The following is an 18,367-nucleotide window of genomic DNA, read 5'->3' as shown; positions in this document are numbered from 1 at the left end:
AGAGAAATTTACAGAAAAAAAAAAAAAAAAAAAAACAATCCAGGACTATTAAATGCAAAGCACCACCTGTGGCTCAGAAAATTATTGATACACAGAAGACTGTGTGTAGACAAGTATCATTGCATAGCTGCCCCACTTTGGACTGTTCTCTAGTATAGGCCTTCTATTACATATCTTAGTGGGGTGTATGCCTTTTGATCTGACCTGGTACTATTTGTTTCTTTTTTGGCTCCAATTCCTCAGCTGAGTTACTACATGACAACAAACACTGTATAATGTATTATTGCTTTTATTTCTTCTTCTGTCTGGAGTATACAGTTTCTAGGTCAGGAAGTGTCTCCAGCTGTGCATTTGTTCAGTGCCTACTGGAATAGGCTGCAAACTCAAAGGAAGTTTAGGATATAAATGAAGTATAAATGTTAGTTTATACCCCTTAGGTAAATCCATATAGAGTTGCCTGGGAATTCCTAAGTCAGTTATAAGGAGAAAATGAGATAGCTGTCTTTAGGAAATTCAGATATTTTCTGTCTATTTGACTCCCAAGGGAATATTTTTCTTATGACATAGCCCACTCCAGTAAACCCAGGAGGAGGAGTTGGAGAAGGGAAAATCAGTTGTCAGGAGAAAACATTTTCTATCAACTTTTTATCTACATCTATCCCTCATTTTTTATCCTTTGTTTAGGCTAAAGAAATATTTCTCAAATAGAAATAACAGGTTCAGTATATAACGTTCTATTGAATATGCCTAAATACAAATTTGAATGGTGTTTCTGAAAATACACAGTCACAGCAGAACTTTGGAAGCTGATGCACAAATCAAGTCATATGAAACCCAGTTTCTATCTCCTAATCTATCCAGCAAAACTATGCTAGAAGTCAATCAAGACACATGCCAGCCAAAACTACACCTAAACCAGCCAGTCATACACGTGTACTTGACAAAGCTGTGAAGAACAGTATCTCTAGAGGTTTTTATTTTCCCTAGTTACTTATTAATAAATAAAAGCACATTGTATAAATGTTGAGAAGAAAAAAAAAAAAAAAGAAAGAAAAAAAAAAAGGAAACAAACAAACAAACAATTAAACTAAATTTCTGGTCATCCAGTTTTGTTTTAGTGGCTTCACCAACTTCAGTGAAAGTGCTCAAAACTATGGGACTAGGCAGAGAACCATGTTCACTTTGCAAAACCATAGTACAGCTCTGTTATGCCTATATCCTTTTCATGCTTATTCCATTAAAAAATTGATTCCATATACGATGACTTTGAGGTCCATTTCTCTCCAGTACCTAATAGAAGGCAAAGGAGCATCATCAGCTTCAGAAAAGAAGTTGTTTCATATATTTAGCTTTGAATTCTTATGTTGAACACATACTTACCTTTTGCTGTGTGCCACACTAAGGGTATATGTCATGCACCCTTTGTAGAACTGAAGTTCTTTAAATCAGATTTCATCCTACCCTTGTTCTTAGATCTCCTTTGTCATCAGAGGTGAACATGCAATCACACCTGAAAATGCTGATAATGTAAAACAGCTAGTCAGCTCTGCACTTCATAACTTCTTTTTATTGTTTTGTGCAAGCTTCTGCAACTTTTAGCTTCTACATAGACCGGGTCAGTAACATTCCGAGTTGTAAGGAAAATATATGCATTTAATAATTAATGAAGTAAAAAGAGGATTCAATTAAATTACTAGGAAACATTACAGAGCAGGCTAAAGTTTAAAACTGTTATTTAAATTGCTGTCTTAGGTCATTAAGTATATTTTTCTGTGTTCAGAAACTCGGAAGCTATTAAACATGTTTGTGGAAGCAAGAAATTGGACCATTAAAACCTATCCTTTCCCACAAAATAAAAAAGTGATTTCAAGGGTTGGAGAGTTTTTTGATAAGACTTTTGAGCAGCTCAAACAAATATGGGGTCTCTGACATCACTTTAATATTTGGATGGCTTTCTGTACATGCAGGTTTTTTGATTTGAACTCAAGAATATTGTTAATTATGCATAGGAATAATTGGCAAACTGATGGGTTTGTTGAACAAGAGCTGAATTACATCTGAGCTTCTTTGAACACAGCACCTGTGTTGTTCCTCAACTGTTCCATCTCCCTCCTTCCTTGCCCCTTTTCCATTCCAAACTGCACTGATCCCACCTGACGAGAACTGAAAGCATCTGATGTAAAATCTGAGAATTTTCTCACTCATACTCTTAAATTTCCTTGCTATTACTGATGAAGTGGGTCTGTCCAGACCAAGGAGATAAGACAACTCAAATTACAATCCCATTAAAGTCATTGAAAGAAAGCATGAAAACCAACTCAAGGTTCAGTTCTAATCTTTATCTAGAGGTGTATCATTGCTTACATAATTATGAAACTAATCTCAATATTTGTACATGCAAGAAGCACAGGTTTCTCCTAACAGAGAATTACTCTAATAATTGGAACAGGCAGAAAATCATACTTTCATAACCTGTTCCAAAAGCTAAGAAAAGTCAGTGGTAATTACCTTTTTCACTTTTCACTTTATTATCTGTATCAGAGCTGGGCAAATTGGGGCCTTAGTATGTTCTACAAGGTTGGCAATCCTGAAAGATGAAGCTCATAGGAAACCTTTGTGAAAAGATTGGTTTTGTCTCAGATGACTTCTTAGGTGCTCAAAGGTTATAGTTATCAACAGGATCAGTCACAAATATTAATTTTGCATGAAACTTTAAGGGAATAGGTATGGTGGTTTTACCGTGCTGGGCAGCTAAACACCACAACCGCTCTCTCACTCCCCCTCTTTTTAGATGAGGAGGGGGAGAAGTAAAGCGAAGAACAACTCACAGGTTGAGATAAGGATAAATTAATTAAAGGGAAATAAAAAAGGAAAGGGGAAAAGGGAGGGGGAAAGGGAAAATAAAAAGAAGGGAGGAAAACAAACAAATAAAATAAATGAAGGCTACGTGGAAGTGCAGAGGAAAGAAATTACTCTCTACTTCTCACCAATGAGCGATGATTGACCACGTCCTTGAAGCAGGGCCTCAACGCACGTAGCTGGTGTTTGGGAGGAGGACCAACATTTTCACAACGAGAGTCCACCCCTCCCCTCTTCTTCCTGTTTCCACCTTTTATTGCTGAGTGTGACATCACATGGTATGGAATATCCCTTTGATTGGTTTAGGTCAGCTGCCCTGGTGATGTTTCTCTTCTCACTTTTTAGGGTTAGAGAGAGGCCCGATGTTGTGCCAGTGCTGCTCAGCAGTAGACACAACCCTGGTGTGATAACACTGCTGTTCCAGCTACAAGTGCAGAGTACGGCACTGTATGGGCTGCTGCAGAGAAAGTTAACATTCCAGCCAGACCCAGTACAATAGGAAAGTCTGATCTTGGTGACTAATTTTAACAATGATATTACTTGGTTGTTTTGAACTGTTCTTGAATATGTTCTTATGTTGGTCCACTGATTCCAAGTACGTGCATTGTCATGAAGGAAAATGAATGTCTTAAGATAATTAGTTCTTTTAGTGACAAGATTTTGAAAAATAACACAACACTAAGAAGTACGTCCACCTTCCAACCATGTCCTCATGGGATATGCTCATGTACTTTGAAAGTTGGTAATGATTTTAAGCTTTGTGCATTTTATTTGATTTCAGATGGACAACAACGGGCTTAGTCAAAAGATTCTAATCTGACAAAATTTATCGATACTATTGTGATTATTTATTTTATAATATAATATAAATTTTATAGAATAAAATAAACAAAATGTTCATTTCCAAATGTGCTTTTCAACATTTTTATTTCTATTTTCTTTGAAATTCAGTTTTGCTTTCTAATAGAAATAGAGCTTTGGTAGAATTTAATAATAAAAATAGTAGTAGCAATAATAATACAAATAAATAATAAATAACAATAGTAATTTGTACAAAAAGCTTGGCTTCCCAATTAGTTATCTTCACAACCATTCTTTTCTGTCTTTTATTCTGGGCAAAACAAACAAACAAAAACATCATCAACAGCAACAAAAAAAACCTTCTATTCAAGTTGGTTTTGTTTGTTTGTTTGTTTTTTAAAGAAAGACAATGTTATTTTAAAAATGTACTTATGAGCACTACATTGACTTTTCTATCCATCAACCAGCCACACTGTGATCATCTGCAGAGTGAATTTTTCTGCTTCCTCTGACAGCAGGACAGAATACTCTACTATAAATATCTATGTCACTCCTTGTAGATTACCTAATAAAAATGCATTCCTTTTCCCTGTTTTCTGTACATCTATGAAACCATTATGCACATATTTAATACCCATAAAGTATTAAATACTTTGCAACAACTTGACTCAATGTCCAATCACTTTAAAGGATTTAAATCTCATATGTCCAAGGCTGGGTCTGCATTCATGGAAGAAAGAGGTGCCAAGATGTGTTCCTGCACACAGGTTAGCCTGGTCCATGCATTGAAAAGATTAATTGCAGCCCTCTGAACCTGCTGTGTTTTCTTAATATTCAACATAGCTGTTATTTTTCTCATTCAGTCTGAAATATGTGGCTTGCTCTTACATAATTTAGCAGCAGTCTTCTCTGTGGGTGGCACTGTTTTTAGTTGTTGTAAATGCCTGTGAATTACCAAAGTGACTGATATGAAGCACAGCAATTTGTTTGGAGTTATTTCGATGATTACGGAAAGAAGGAAAATAAGCTTTTTTTTTTTTTTTTTTCCAAAATGTCAAAAGAAGAAACACCTGTCATGTAATTTCCAGAATGGTATAAACGAGTTTATCTAGTTTATATTTTCTATGTGTCCTCTTTATTCAGTGGTGAATGACGCAATGTGTAGATTCTACTTATTGGTGTTGTTCAAATGCACTTCACTATTCATTTTGTTAGTCTCAAATAAAGCTCTGAATTAATCTGTTATTTTATAAAAAAGGCATATTTAATAGAAAAATACACTATAAAACTTAATCAATGTAGCTGGGAGTATTCCAAACCTGTACAGTGATAAAAATACCTGAAAAAATAAAATAATAAAAAAGAAACCCTTACATGAAATGCATCCACCTTTATTAACCTATGAAATAAGAAGGAATGCAAGTGTTCATGAAGAAAAGTAGCTTTACTTTTTATAATAAAATATACCTATTGAAACTGCTGGAAGTATATATGGGAATAAAACCTCACAATATCTATACAATCATAGCAGAGAGACAGGTATCCACAGGAAGCCAGAAAGCCAAACAATGATATAAATCACTGTGGAAACATGGGGAAAAAACAAAAACAAAAACAAAAACAAAAAAACCACGTAATTTTGCAAAAGAGATCTTATTTATTCATTGGGCTTGATGAGCGTTTCATGAACCCCAGGATAATGTAGGTTCAACTTTTGAAGGGAAAAATGATACAACCCCTGGGTTTCTAATATTTTGTTCTGTACTTTTGTACCCAATCTCATTTTTAATCCTGTGATGCAGTATATCTCACTGTCTTGAAAAATTATATATATATATATTTATATTTATAAATACATTTTATAATTTAAATACATTTTATATTACTATACAAATTATTTATATTTGTAAATAAATTGTATGATTTATTTATAATTTTATAAAATTATATTTATAAATTATAGATATATTCGTGTATATATCTATATTATTGTCGTGGTTTAACCCGGCCGGCAGCTAAACACCACGCAGCCGTTCGCTCACCCTCCCCCCTCCCTCTCTGGGACGGGGGAGAGAAATGGAAAGTGAAGCCCGTGAGTTGAGATAAAGACAGTTTAATAAGACAGGAAAATAATAATAACAAAATAATAATAACAATAATAACAATAATAACAATAATAATAATATGGTGATAATAGGGAAATAATAATAATATGTACAAACAAGTGATGCACAATGCAATTGCTCACCACTTGCTGACCGATGCCCAGCCTAACCCCGAGCAGTCCGGCCCCCTTCCCCTGGTTAGCCACCCCTATATATTGTTTAGCATGACGTCAGATGGTATGGAATACCCCTTTGGCTAGTTTGGGTCACCTGTCCTGGGTCTGTCCCCTCCCAGCTCTTACTGCACCCCCAGCCTGTCCGTTGGCAGGACAGAGCAAAAGGCTGAGATGTCCTTGGCTTAGTATAAGCACTGCTCTGCAACAATTAAAGTATCGGGGTGTTATCAGCACTCTTCTCATCCTAAGCCAAAACACAGCATTCCACCAGCTACTAGGAAGAAAATTAATTCTGTGCTAACTGAAACCAGGACATCTATATATATATATTGTGATGTAATTGTGTGCACAATACAAATTATCAGTTCACAAATCTTATAGAGTAGGGCAGTGTACCATAAAACAAACCAAAACTGAAAGAATTTCAAAGAAGAACATGATCTGAGGCTGGACTAGATGACCTCTAGGAGTCCGCCTGAGAAAATTTACTCTGAAAAGTTCTATGTATGATTTTATACTTCTGAGATTGCAGGCTTTGTCTAAGAATCTTAAATGTCCATAGGTCAAGACATTAAAAGCAACAAAGATTTGAAAATGCAAACTAATCATACAACAAAATACAAGGTGATCCATATCCCCAGAATTGTTCTGGAAATCCAAGAAGTACTTTGCTTATACATGTCATGAGTGCTGAGTTCTTGCCAAATCTTAATTACACAGTGATTTGAAGTGTAATTAGAATGCCTTGTGGTTTGGGATCAGTAGAAGTTAAAGCTTCATTTTTAGCACTGGTTGTAAATTTTCTGACAAACTAATTTTCCGTTGAAGAAAATCAATCTCCACTAAAACAAATTCCTCTATTGAAATATGTCAATTCTAAGAAAACTTTTAACTTGGAACTTCAGTCCAAAACTGAATTTCCATATATGTGTGTAAAAGACAGATGAAGTGCTGAATTGAAGCGTCAGATGTGAATTAAAAATAAGAGAATTTCAGTCTCCCATATCAATTTAACCATTGCACACTTTTCCCTTCCCTTCCCTTCCCTTCCCTTCCCTTCCCTTCCCTTCCCTTCCCTTCCCTTCCCTTCCCTTCCCTTCCCTTCCCTTCCCTTCCCTTCCCTTCCCTTCCCTTCCCTTCCCTTCCCTTCCCTTCCCTTCCCTTCCCTTCCCTTCCCTTCCCTTCCCTTCCCTTCCCTTCCCTTCCCTTCCCTTCCCTTCCCTTCCCTTCCCTTCCCTTCCCTTCCCTTCCCTTCCCTTCTCTTTTTTTTTTCTTTTCTTTTATTTACAGTTCTTTTCTTTTATTATTATTATTATTTTATTTTCCCTTGCCTTGCCTTTTTTCTCTTCTTGTTTTCGTTTTCTTTGTTTTCTTTTATTTTTTCTCTTTTTTTTTGTCTTTTCTTTCCTTTGCTGTGATTTATTCTTTGCTTTGCTATGCTTTTCTTCTCCAGATTACATATATATTTTTTACATTAGTAAAAAGTGTGTTTATACTTTTAATTTAATGTATATTTAAAGTATGTTTAATTCTGTATATTTAATCAATTTCTCACATAACTGTTTACTATCTGTTGTTATTAGAAATTAGAAAATATTTTTATATACTACTCTGGCATGAGAATAATTTTGACTTTATATTAATACGACATTTGTTGCTTAGTCAATAAAACTTCAAGACACTTGACCTCGAAGATATGACATGACATGTAAAAATATATTTTAGAGACTTAGGGATGCTAGAAATTGTTAATTGAATTATTCTTGTTCCACTAGCTTTTCTAAAAATAAATTAATTGTAATTTAATATCAAGGCTAATCTTAAACTTTTAATATATTTTACCCATACTATAATATTATTTTTTCTTTAAACTTCCTTGGTCTATAGGTCATGCCAAAATGAAATACTAATATATGCATTCTAGGTGTCTGTGTAGAGATGGTAGATGAACATAATGTTCTGGATTCCAATTTTGGCTATTCTGTGCTATTGTTGTCTAGACATGATAGATTTCTTTTTCATATGATTTATAACTTGTCATTACAGGACACTGTAGTCCTCCAGACAACATTAATCTATTGATGACTATGAAGTGAAGACGTGATTGATGCAGTTACAGACCTTATTGTCATAGGTAAGCTCTTTTCTTTGCAAACTTTTTCTGGCTGAAATGTATAGCTCTATCTGGAGTTGGAAAACAAAAATATTCTAACTTCTAAGGAATGGGACACAAAGTTCATTGAGACACCTGTTTATTTTAATTAAATTTCTTTGTATATTCAGATAAATGTTCCCTTTTTAATTGAAAAATAACCAGTTTGAAAACTTTTCCCAAGTAAGTTCTAACAAATGTTTCATTGTTAACTCTAATCCATCTGGGGTTGTTTTTTTTATTTATTTATTTTTATTTTTTTTGTATTTCTTACTGAAATAGATATAAACCCTGCAGTGTCTGTCCTTCCAGTTTTCTTGTGAATTTATCTTTTGCTGTTGCAAAGAATTTTCAGAAAGGTACCAATGAAGTGATTCTCTTATCTTGTTCTAAATAAAGCCGGAAGTGGTAATGACGCTTATACGTTCTAAGATGCAAATAAGATTCAGATTTGAAATTCTTAAGTATTACGAGTCTACATCTAAGACTCTGTTGTAGTCAGTAATAAATTTCTACACTGTTCCCACCAAAAAATATCCTCTATATCCTCTACTTTAATATTGAAGTAATCAGGGCATGCAGATAAATATTTCTTAACTGATTTCTGTGGCAGGTGAGGGAAGAAGTATTGTCAAGACTGAAGGGATGAATTTAGTCTACAGTTGGCATGTTGTAATCTCCATTTCAAGACCCTTCACAGAAACTAAATCAAAATTTCAAAGGAATATTTCATGGCTGTTTAGACTGTTTTGAGATTTTAACTTACAATGCAATGCAATACTAGAAAGACAATGTAGTTTAGAAAAACAACCAACCAACACCACCAACAAAAAACACTAGCATTTTTTCCTTGGTCAAAACATAACCTAATTGACTCTGACAGCACGGAGACATACCTCTGTAAGCAATACAGATGGAGTTACCTCTAAAAATCTGAGCATAGCACAAGTAGAAAAGATATGGTACAGGAAAATCTTGAAATGTAAATATCTTTTCAGAAGGGTAAGTTACTAGAAGATGAGCTATAACTATGTACAAATTCATCCCACTAAGGAAAATACTATAAAACGAGTCCCAGAAGATAAAGCAAAATATTTTAACTGAATAATCTAATTTTCCTTAATACTGCCTTGTTGGGATCCAAACCTGTCACATTATTGTGTAGCTCTGGTAATGTTGTTACTGCTTCTTGAAGAATAGTTTAGATTATACTGAATGTACTGCTGTATTCAGTTTGTGTCTGTTGTATGCAGAAATGTTGTCAGCCTAAAAGTTGTTACTGTATATCAGTAGCTCTCCAAAGCAATCAAAAAAAAAAAAAAAAGAAAAGAAAATCAAAAAAATAACAACAAAAAACACCCTTCTACCAAAAGAAAAGTGAAAGAAACCCGCTGAAAGTGGAGACGCCTGTCTGCATAGTCACTGCAGACATATGTTTACAGAATTCTGAATGACCTCTTTCAGTGATATTCCCCAAAAGTAATGAGGCCAGACTCTCATAAGGCCTGCTCTAGTCAATGGATGGAGGCAGGTTCCTCTGAGAAATGGGGAAAGTTTCAGAACAGAAGACTAATTTTGAGTCTTGCTATGTAAAGCCCTCCTGGCAAATGTGGTGTCACCATTAGCAATCCTTGAAGGATGATGGACCTAGCATTTTCAGAAGAATTGTGTAGTAGATATTTGGCAATGCTTTTCTGCTTTTGAGTGAATATGTTATTCTCTGGTCTTTGGAGAGGAAACATTATCAAAAGTGACTGGCTTTTCACAGACTGTGCAGAATAATCACTATCCTCAAAAAGTGTTAAAAAGTGTAAAATTGTGTGTTGGACCTGCTAAGATTTCGGCTTTTGATTATTTATTTATTTATTTTTCTTATTCTTTACTGCAAATATAATCTTTGATTGAGCTATGCTCTTGTTTGGATGATGGTGTGTATTCTCTATATACTCTTGAATATACCTTTGTTTTGTAAATCATAAAATAATAAAATGGCTTGTGTTGGAACAGACAAGAGATCATCTAATTCCAACCCCACCTTCTACTAAAACAGGTTGCTCAAAGTCCCATTCAACCTGGCCTTGAGCACTTTCAGGAATGGGGCATCCACAGCTTCTATGGGCAACCTGTTCCAGTGTCTAATCACCCTCTGACTGAAGAATTTCTTCCTTATATATAACCTGAATCTGCCCTTTTTTTAAGTTTAAGACCATCACTCTTTGTCCTATACCTACGCTCCCTGACAGAGACCTTCATCAGCTTTCCTGTGGGCCCCTTTTGGGTATTGGAAGGCTGCTATAAGGTCTCCCCAGAGTCTTCTGTTCTCTAGGCTGAACAACCCTAACTCCCTCAGCCTGTCTCCACAGCAGGGGTGCTCCAGGCCTTTGATTGTCCTTGTAGTCCTCCTCTGGAGTCCTCCTCTGGACTTGCTTCAATAGGTCCATGTACTTCTTCTATTAAGGGTACTGTACCCAGAGCTCAATGAAGTAGTACAGGTGCAGTCTCACAAGAGCAGAGAGGGAAAATCCTTTCCCTCACCCTGTTGGCCATACTTCTTTTGATGCAGCCCAGGATACAGAAAGCTGGCTTTCTGGGCTGAAAATGCACATTACTGGCTCATGTTGAGCTTCTTATCAACTGACATCCTCACGTCTTTCTCACCAGGGCTGCTTTCGATCCATTCTCTGTCCAGTCTGTATTTGTGCTTGGGATTGCCCTGACCAAGGTTCAAGGCCTTACTCTTGGCCTTGTTGAACCTCATGAGGTTCACACAGGCCCACCTCTTAGGCCTCTTCAGTTCCCTCTTGATGGCATCTCTTGACTTCAGCATGCTGAGTGCACCACACAGCTTGGTGTCATTGGCAAACTTGCTGAGGGTGCACTCAGTCTCACTGTCCATGTCACTGTAAATGTTAAACAGTTCCAGTCACAGAATAACAGAATTGTCAAGGTTGGAAGAGACCTCAAGATCATTGAATCCAACCTCTGACCTAACACTAACAAGTCCTCCACTAAACCATATCACTAAATTCAACATCTAAACGTCTTTTAAAGACCTCCAGGGATGGTGACTCCACCACTTCCCTGGGTAGTCCATTCCAATGCCTAACAACTCTCTCAGTAAAGAAGTTCTTCCTAATATCCAACCTAAACCTCCCCTGGTGCCCATTACCCCTCGTCCTGTCACCAGGCACGTGGGAGAACAGACCAACCCCCACCTCACTACAGCCTCCTTTAAGGTACTTATAAAGAGCGATAAGGTTGCCCGTGAGCCTCCTCTTCCCCAGGCTGAACAAGCCCAGCTCCCTCAGCCACTCCTCATAAGACTTGTTCTCCAGACCTCTCACCAGCTTAGTCGCCCTTCTCTGGACTCACTCAAGCACCTCAATGTCCTTCTTGTATCGAGACCCAATACTGATCGCTGAGGAACACCACTCATTACAGCTCTCCACCTGGACATTGAGATATTTACCACAGTACTTTGAGTGCAGCTTTCCTTACCCACGGAGTGGTCCATCTGTCAAATCTGTCATCTGTCAAAAAATCCACATCTCTCCAATTTAGAGACAAGGATATCATGGGGAACAGTGTCAAATGCTTTGCTTCAGTCCAGGTAGATGGTATCTGTCATTCTTCCCCTATTTGCCAATGCTACATGTATTACCCTGTTGTAGAAGACCACCAGATTTAAAATGTGAAAAAGAATTGTTTATTCTTCAAATTATGTGTCTTTCCAAAACACGAGCAGAAATCCGTTTTTTTTTTGTTGTTGTTTTTTGTTTGTTTTTTCCTTTTGTTTGTTTGTTTGTTTTTTAGTAGGAAACTTGACATTTTGACAGTCAAAAAAGCCGGTCATTCCTAATGAAGCTACTGATCTGTCTTTTTGCTGCTTTTAATACATTAAAGCTTTTATCTGTAGTTAAAGAAAGTACTTCTAACTAGAAAACTTAATGGACAAGAAATATTTATCCTAATATAATATAGTACAATACCTTACAACCTGTCTTGGTTAAAAAAAAATAAATAAATAACTGGGAGATAATTATGAAGCAAAAGATGTCAGATAAATTGGTTCTTCCTTTGTAATACAAGAAAAATGACTACTTGTTAAAATCTTTACTACTTCCTATGCCTGTAGTGTCCAGCAATTCCTGGATAAATCCTGTTTGCACAGTGAGAGTCGTCTTCTTAAAAGTAGTTTGACGTTTTTCTTAGTTGTGCCCAAGAGACTTTTCTTAGGAGCAGTACCTATGCCGGAAGCACGATCCAGAGTACTGTGGGTTCTCATAAGCTCAGTATTGATCATCTTTTCTTCTTTTAAGCCATTCACATTGGAGTTGTTAATTTATTTATAAAGATTATAACCTTCTTTGTGGACCATGGATAGAGAAAAAGGTGCTGCTATAGCCAGGAGCTTGGATATGAGGTTAACAGCATATTGGAATTCTGTCTTGTTGGATAAAAAGGACTTTTTGGCTGTAGTAATAATTAAATACCCATCCCAAAATGCATTGTATGGACTTCCAGATAGTTTCTTATATGGATGTTTCCTATATGGATGAAGGGAAATATTTTCTTAGTTGTTTTTTCTTTCTTTGTTGTATTTTCTTTCCTTAGGAAGGAAAACTAATTAGTACTAATTTGTGCACTGCGTGTTGATGCAGTCAAACACTTTTAATACCAATTAAATGTATTAAAACAAAATCGCATTCTAAAGATTTGTTTATTGAAAAGCAAACAAACAAACACATACACATATAATTTTTTAGCTCATACTCTGATTGACCTTATGGGATCACTTTAAGTCACTGCTACATTTAACTGGTTTAAAGCATAGTCTTTAACAATTATAAAGTAGTAACAAAAGACTACAGAAGAATTTTCAAACTAAAACAACAGACTTTCATGCCATCTTCACCACGGATTAACCAAATGAGAGTAAATAAAAAGTGCCTTGCTGTCAATGTATCCAGATTATTCAGAAGGGCAAGAATTTTTAATAGATGTTCCCTCAGGAGAAAAGGAGAGTCTGACTGAGTGATTACATTTAATATATTAAGGTTGGATTACTACAGTCACTAATTAAATGACCATAGGTAGAGATACAGTGAGAATGCAGGGCTGAAAAGAAGAACCTGGAATAGTGAGAAGAAAAACTAAGTGATGTGGACGTAAAAGAGAACAATACAATAAGCATGCTTGAAAAGGTGTAGCTGCCTTTGACATGACTTGTGATCCGTGGATGCTTTCCATTTCTAGAAACTCAATGAAATTACCTAATTGACCCTCATTTTCACCAGTGGGTGTTTCACCCTTCCCCTGAAACAACAGCTGAACTTGAATGCCTTAGATCAGATGCAAGCTTCTATTGAAATCTGTGTTATTATGTGCAATATTTGTGAAGGAGGTTAATGTCCAATTTCCTTTAGCTTAATATGTTAGAACATCTTTGCATTGGTGCCTTTCACACCTTAATATATTAACTTTTAAATGGATATTGAAATGAGCAAAAGGATAATAAATAAAAATATTTGCAGAAGCCATCATTTACTTAAATGAAATTGGTGTTAATTGAGTCTGGAACTAACTCAGAGCTGAAGAAAAGCAAAATTTCATTACCATCTTTTTGTTTTGTTTTGTTTTGTATTTTTTTTAATTACCTTGTTTTTGAAAGCTGACAATATATAGTATTGACTTATATATCAGAAAGGCTTCTACTCTTTTCAAGTAGGTAAAAAAAATAATATAATTAATATGAATTAATATGAACACTGATGAGGTGCATTAGGTGAACACTCGCATATGTAGCAGACTTATAACTGTATTTGAATGCTCTGCCCTTTGACTTCACCATTCTACTAAAAATTCTGGTGCAAGGTCATTGTGATGTCATTGGTGATGATGTCCCAAAGTGAGAAAAATGTCAGGCATTGGACAAACTGTAATGTTTTTTTTTACACCTTCACTACTCTGATACAAGTCAGGAACAATATTCATTCCAATGTCATAGATCTGTTTTATGCTCTGCAATTTCACCCCTTACAATGTCACGACTGTTGGTTTATGTTTCTTGAATTTGTCAAAGATGAGGAAACAGCTACTGAAGCAAAGCTGAAACTGCATCTCTCTCCAGTGCACATAATCTCCTCTGTTGCTAGGAGAAAAAAAATAAATCTCTTACACTGGAGATTTTTGTTTGGTATGTTGTGCTTGTTGGCTATATTTGTTCATTTATTTATTTATTTATTTTTGCTCTGTGCGTTTTCCACATCTCATCTAAAGTTGTGGTCATGCTTTTATGTCTTTAATCCTTTCCTCTTTCATAGAAAGATATTGACGCCTTTCCCCCCCTCCCCCCTCCAATAGGGACTTGATTACTTTATACTTTATACTTTATATAACAAGAAAGAAGCCTTACACTACATAAGAACAACGCTTCTGAATATGTGGAATTACTATAATCCTCCAATTTCACCTCTGCATTCTAAGATTAAAGAAGGAATCTGATGCATATCATCTTCATTCCTAAAAGTCCTAAAGGAGACATAGGGGAAAGAAATAGGAAAATAGAGGATAATATGAAAATCGATTCAAATTTACCTTTTCTTCGTAGAGATTACACTGGGCCAAGGAAATAAGGGTACAAAGAAATCTGTTGATTACTTTATTTTTAAGGGTACAAAGAAATCTGTTGATTACTTTGTTTTGATCCTGCTACAGGGACACAGGGATTTCCAGTGCAGAATATCTGAATTTAAGGTGCTGAAGGACACCATGGAAATACTGTGGCACAGCTGGGAATAGTATAGATGTCTACAGGTTGATGCTTTCACTGGGGAGAGGAACGATATTCTTCTACTTTGCACTGACAATTCAGAAATAGTCCAATGAACCCTTTAGAGATCATTTGTTCATAACAAAGGATATTAATTAATTAAATACATTTATTTCCATGTCAGTGTTGAATCCACAATTATTTTTTTTCCATCTGATCTACATACAAATTCCTTGCAGTCAGTCACCACAGCAAAGGGAAATCTGAGAAGAGACCACAAAATCCCTCTGCTGTCTTCTCGTTCTAACCAATAAGTTATATTTCTTTTCAATATACAACACTATATATTCTATATAGCAATTGTCTATATAGACAATTCTATATAGCACTGTTCTGAGCTCAGAGCTTCTCAAAATTCTTTAGAAAATAATGAGGTTAAATGGTGACCATGATGTGATCCTGAGTACAATTAAGAGCCATTATGCATGCAGCAGCAGAAAACACATACTTGTCTTTAAATTTGGTGACTTAGTTTAAATCGTCTGCTGAATTTTCAAAGCATTACAGTATTTGTGCTTGAAGAAAAGACAGACTTCTTTGTAGACAGTGTTGCCCTTTTGTAAAATGATAAGAAAAGCATTAACTTCTGTACTGGGAAAAAATAGTAAAAAATTACCCTGTTATCAGAATATCTACTGGTAAACTGCTTGAAGTTAGAATGATTAATAATAGAGGGCTGAGTGACTAGATGGGATGTGTGTCTATTTTATGCTATATTTTTTTTTATTGTATTGCCCAAAATATTGTGGGCAGAATCATTGACTTTGGTTAATCTCAGTGAGCCAAAAAACACATCTGTTGTTGTTTAATTTGTTCATTCTTTAAACAGTCATGTGAAACAGCATGGGAGAGGTCTTGGAAAGAATGTATGTATACCATTTTGCTCAAGACATTCAATGCTGAAACAAATTATCTAAACCTTCCTCCCTAGTGGTCTTGCAAAAGAGGCTGCAGGGTTGTGATGAGCTTGCAAAAATAATAGTGTTGTTTGTGTTTGTGTAGGGGTGTTCACAATGACTAGATTTCTTTTTCTTCTCTGATAATTTTGTGTTCGAAGATGTCAGATCTAATATGAAATTCTGATCTATGTGATACTAACCTAAACTTGAGGTTCTTCCAGAGAAACCATTAAGCTTTATGTAGTGTCATCTGAGAATGTAATTTCGTTTGTCTTCATTTTTGTTTGTTTGTTTGTTTGTTATTTTTACTTCAAAATTCACGCAAAGAAATTTCATTGACTTACACAAGATATCTTGGAATTTTTCCTTCAGCATAAAATAGGTACTTAGGGTAATTTTTAGTGGGATGCTGGTATGAGAAGGCAAGCTTTTAATCAGTTGTTTATGGCCTCCATACCAGATGAAGTTTACTAGAAAATATCTGAATGGGAGAGTTGCCAAAACCCTTCATGTAATCTGAGCTATACTGCTTTAACAGCCAAATATTGTACTATCTACATGTCCTCTATTTTTTTTCTTTTTTCTCTTTTTTTTTTTTTTCCTTTCCAGCAACTGCTTACAATCACAGAAAGTAAATTTTGATCTGTACAGCAAGTTGTGGTGATGTCAACCACAAAATTGGCTACAATAAACACAAAGATAAATCATGAGCATGCACTAGATCCATGCAAAAAAAAAAAAAAAAAAAAAAAAAAAAAAAGGTTAATATTCCTTTTCTCATATTTTGCAACAGAAAGAGTATGGCATTTTAAGTGTGTACAGAAACAATATTAAACAATATTGGTCCTTCTAATTCCCAATGGTATTGAATGGGTCTGTCTCTCTCTCTGTTCTTGTTCTCTTTTTACTCTATCTCCTTCCATTCTTTTCTTTTGTTATTTTATGTCTCGAAAAAGAAAAGAAAAAAGAAAAAAATTAAAAGATGATGAATAAAAAGAAACTTTTTCCTCTTCTTTCGTAATAGTCCTACTAATACTTATCAAGATGAAAATAAATAAATAAATAAATACAAAATCTTGTTAGTTTGTTTGTAGACCTGTTTTCTTTCTATTAAGCCCATAGGCCAACCTCCTTTCTTACCTTGAGTTTGAAAATGGAAAAAAAAAATCTTCACTGAAAACAATTATTCTGCTTGGTTAATGTACAAAAATGTATATGAAAATCAGAAAAAAAAGAACAAACTTTTATATATTATTTTATATATTTATATATTATGCAATGTTTAACCTGTTGTTACTATATTTCTTAGCATTATTTTTGTTTATCTCTAGTTATTTAGTCTCTTCATAGGGACAGTATGAATCCAACTGACCAATAAAACTTAATTTTTTCCTTGAACTCCTATTCCTGTCTCTAACCATCTGTTTGTTTACTGGTTTTATCTCTGAATAAGCATTCAAATCTTTCATTTGTTTAGCATTATTTACATAGTTTTTCCTAGCAGATCAAATAAAGAAGACAGGTGGCAGTTTACACTTGTTTTCCATTCCTGCTGTTCTTGTGATAACAGATTTGTGGATAATCCAAAATTATGGAATCAGTTACAGTGTGGAAAGAGAAGAAAAAAATAGAAAAGCCTGTACATAAAGTTTGAAACATAATAGCACTAAGATTTCAGTGTACATCCATTAGCACAGTTATGAATCCTATGAAATCTCTATTAGCATCACAATTTGCCTTACAATTATGAATTAAAATCGTGCAACAGACTATATGACAGTGAAATATGAGGGAAAAATCATGTTTCTGCTTTATTTTTGAACATAAATTTATTATTTTAAAACTCAAATCTCTTGAAGCAGGTGGTTGAATTTTTTGATATTATCATTTTGATGTCTTTATTATTATTTGGGGCAATATGTTTTCATCCAACATGCTTCACAAGTATGTTAGCAATATCATGATAACTGAAGTCTACTAGGGATGTAGATCAGCTCTAGAAGTGATTGTATGAAGGTTTGTAGATGGGCTGAAAGGTATTGAAGAGGTTGACAAATCTTTTAAAAGTCTGTTTTCATTTATGAGCAAATTATGAACAAGTGGTGGGACTGCTTTTCTCTTTTGGAAAAAATATATTGAACAGTAACAAAGGATAGATAGAGATAGAGACAATTTCTATTGAAGTGGTTTATCAGTCTTTTGGAAAGGGGTTTGAAACACAATATAATTCTACTTTTGCAAATAAAAGTTACCTGAAAAATAACAGCAACATTTGAAATCCAGAGTTACTATTGATAACTCCTGTGAATATCTGATAATATTTGATATTTGAAATTTGTAGCTCCTTAGTGTGATCTGTTTGCAGTGCGCAGATGCAACCAAACAAAGAACGACTTCTTGTCAAGGTGTAGTGAGGCAGATGGTGTGACTTGTGCTTGAGCTTTGCCTTCCTACTCTGCTTCTTGGAATCAGGCTTCTGTTGTTTCACTTATTACAGAAAAAAAGGGTAGGTAATTACTGGCACTTTTAACTGCATAAAAACT

At 35.0% G+C, this 18,367-nt stretch overlaps 1 protein-coding gene across 1 annotated transcript in view; it reads left to right on the top strand.

The window, feature by feature from the left end:
* Positions 1–18,367, top strand: part of TENM4 (teneurin transmembrane protein 4) — a 1,646,934-nt gene that overhangs the window by 385,996 nt on the left and 1,242,571 nt on the right. The window contains exon 3 of the mRNA XM_068654787.1: positions 7,988–8,075. The gene's annotated coding sequence lies outside the window, so the exon portion shown is untranslated. The remainder of the gene's footprint in view (positions 1–7,987; positions 8,076–18,367) is intronic.

The sequence above is a fragment of the Anas acuta genome, chromosome 1, assembly GCF_963932015.1.
Source record: "Anas acuta chromosome 1, bAnaAcu1.1, whole genome shotgun sequence".
In the NCBI taxonomy this organism is placed as follows: domain Eukaryota; kingdom Metazoa; phylum Chordata; class Aves; order Anseriformes; family Anatidae; genus Anas; species Anas acuta.
The sequence above is the reverse complement of the archived record's forward strand: the minus strand, read 5'-3'. Positions and strand labels throughout refer to the sequence as shown.